Genomic DNA, 3309 nt, shown 5'->3' with positions numbered 1-3309 from the left:
GGAAACAGTGGAAAGTCTTTCAAGAATGGCAAACCCAAGAGTGGGGGAGCCGACTCTAAATCATCAATCTCACAGGAAGCTTCGTCGTCTCAAGGGTTCAACACACCCAATGGAAAGGGGAAGAGTAAAATTGAGTGTTTCTTGTGTCGAGGTCCTCATAGAGTTTTTGAGTGACCTCACAAAGCATCACTTAATGCCTTACAGGCTTCCATTGTAGAACAAGCAGTGGAAGACGATGGGGGATGATGCCCTGAGGGTGGGTTTAGTGTGGTTGGTGAACGCATTGGAAAAGCAGACAAAAACACTGAAAGTTACACAAGCAAGAGGGTTAATGTTTATGGACTTAAGGAGAAATGGGAAAAGTACTCGCGCTATGGTGGATACAGGAGCTACTCATAATTTTGTTTCGCAGGTGGAAGCATGGAGACTCAACTTATCCTTAGAGAAGGATACAAGACGCATGAAAGCAGTTAACTTTGTGGCCCAGCCTACTTTGGGAGTAGCCAAGCAAGTGGCTATAAAGCTTGGACAGTGGGAAGGTCATGCGAATTTCACGGCGGTGCCATTGGATGACTATCCAATCATTCTAGGAATGGAGTTCCTAATGGGGACGAGGGCAGTACTGATGCCTTCGATTGGTTCCCTGTGTCTGATGGGAGATCACTCGTGCATGGTGCAAGTCGTTGCAACGAAAGGAGATGAAGGGAAGTCCCTTTTAGCCATACAACTCAATGAAGGATTGGGTCAAGGTGAGCAGACACGTCTAGCCACGGTGGGCGTAGACAAAGAAGTAGGCCAAAAGCTAGAGCCTAAGACCATCCAAGCGGTGTTGGATGAGGATAAGAAGGTGTTGCTGGATAAGCTGCCTCAAAATTTGCCTTCACGACGGACTCTGGAGCAAGAGATTGAGTTGTTATCAGGAGTGAAACCACCTGTAAAGGCCCATGTTGGATTGCCCCTCTCGAGATAGTAGAGTTGGGGAAACAGCTTGATGAAGTGGAAGCGGGATGTGTTCGCCCTTCCAAAACATCGTTAGGAGCATTGGTGTCGTTTCAGAGGAAACATGAAGAGCATCTACGGAAGCTGTTCGACAGGCTGAAGGGAAACAGTCTGAATATGAAGAATGAGAATTTCTCTTTCGCTCGGCGGAGCAACAAATTCCTTGGTGAAGTCGTTGAACAAGGTCGTATCCGGAGGGGTATGGAGAAGGTAAGGATGATTCAAGAACGGAAGATCCCCATGATAGTGAAGGAGTAGCATTCCTTTCTTGGCCTTACTAGATACTACAGGAAGTTCATTAAGGGATATTCGCGGAGAATGACTCTATTGACAGGACTACTAGGGAGGTATTATTGGCCGCACACACGGGATGATGTGGTTGATTATACCAAAATTTGTCTCACTTGCCAAAAAAACAAGGGGGAGCGGAAGAAGTGTGGTACTTTCATGGCCGCACCAAAGTACTGTTCAGCAGAGGGGACGACACAATTGTTCCTTGTGACTATTGTGGGATATTGGGGTTTTCCCCATGTTATTATTTGTAACCAAGATTTAATGTTCACTGACAACTTTTTAACAGAGTTTTTCAGGATATTCAGGTCACATCTTGACATCTCTTCGAGTTATCATCGACAGATAGACGGACAGATGAAGAGATTCAGAGAGCTACTAGATAAGTACTTGTGCCATTGTGTCAACGACAACCAGAAGAATGGCATGCAACTACTTGATGTGGCTCCATTCTGTGGCAACGCCCAAAGGCGCTCAACAACCAACAAAAGCCCTTTTGAGCTTGTTATAGGCCAGCTACCACTGTTACCTCACACAGTGGGCGAGCCATACAGACAAAAGAGTCCCAGGGCGTACATCTTCACCAGTGAAGGAGGACAGAATGTAGAGTTTGCCCAAGCCTATCTGGAGAAAGCTTCTAAGCAGATGAAGAAGTGGGTAGATCTGGAGAGAAGACCGCAGTTTCATGTCAGCTGCCTCAAGCCATTCAACACCAACACCAACAACCTGAGCAGAAGTCAGTCAAATAGTGCAGAGTTGAAGATAGTGCAACCTGACAGACATGATGTTGAAGAGATCCTTGTAGAAAGAAAGTTCATATCCTCAAGGAAGAAGCGGTAGAAGTTTCTAGTGAAGTGGAAATGCCTTGATGACAAAGAAATCAACTGGATTTCTGCGGAAGATATTCAATTGTTCGTGGTCAAATTTGAAGTGCACCTATTGCAAAAAGTCTACGAGGACGTCGACTGCATAAGTGGGGGAGAATGTCACGAGCTAAGCTTGTTCAGGGCATTATGCTTGCCTGTGACCGCTTATCTCGTGTGCTTGGGATGGGTTTCCATCATGTAAATACTAGTGTAGGGTTATTTTCTGCTAGTAGAGTCTTTGTAAGCCAAATAAGGCAGTATGACTCCTCGGTCAATTTGATGTTTCCTAGTGCCAGGATGATAATTACATAAAAACCTCTTTAGGGGAGGGTGAGTGTTTATCAGTCATTGTAAAACTCACTAGCAATTGTCAACGTGCTTAGCCTACTTGCCTCCCTCGCTAAGTACATGTCAACGGAGGATTTTTTAATGAATTACGTTTGCTTCAATGTTTATTGCTTGGTTGCCATGGCTTTCATGAACTGATTATTATTTCCGCTGCTATCTGATTGAGTGTTACTGAAAGTGCTTGGTGGATGAATGTTGGTAAACGATAGGCTAGCTAGTTAAGCAAGAGTGCTTTAGCTAGCGCCACATGGCCCTTCACAATGGTCTGAAAATATTCGGACCGTGACACGTGATTAGTACATAATATTGCATATTTATGAACATTTATACGCCATCTTAGTGCACAAAAATAAGTAAATCATCTACATAATATGCATATAGAACTTATTGTGTGATTTTTGTGATTTGTAGGTAAATTGCAATAAATAATTGATTAGCCCTCGGGAGGAGTATGGATTGGCTACAAAGACTTTAAGGATTCAAAGTACTAATTTGTGAAGTGAGGAAGGATGTTTGGAAGAATTGAATAACATCCAATAGTGCTTTAATTCGGGTTAATTGAAGTAATGTAGCAATTTTGCGCAGCTTTGGTAAATCGGTCATAACTTTTGACTCGGTTGTTCAATTTATGTAAACTTGGTCGCATTTCAAAGAAGACTTTAAGACCTACAAATTTGCATTTCACGAGAAAGTCCAAATTACAATGTTTAGCCTTCCAAACTCGAGTTAAAAGAAAGGTGACGAGATTAAACAATAAATTTCAATATCACAAGGAGTGCAACTACCATTTTGGTAGGTGAAGGTG

This window comes from Malania oleifera, chromosome 10, assembly GCF_029873635.1.
Source record: "Malania oleifera isolate guangnan ecotype guangnan chromosome 10, ASM2987363v1, whole genome shotgun sequence".
NCBI lineage: Eukaryota > Viridiplantae > Streptophyta > Magnoliopsida > Santalales > Ximeniaceae > Malania > Malania oleifera.
Note: the sequence above shows the minus strand (reverse complement) of the source record.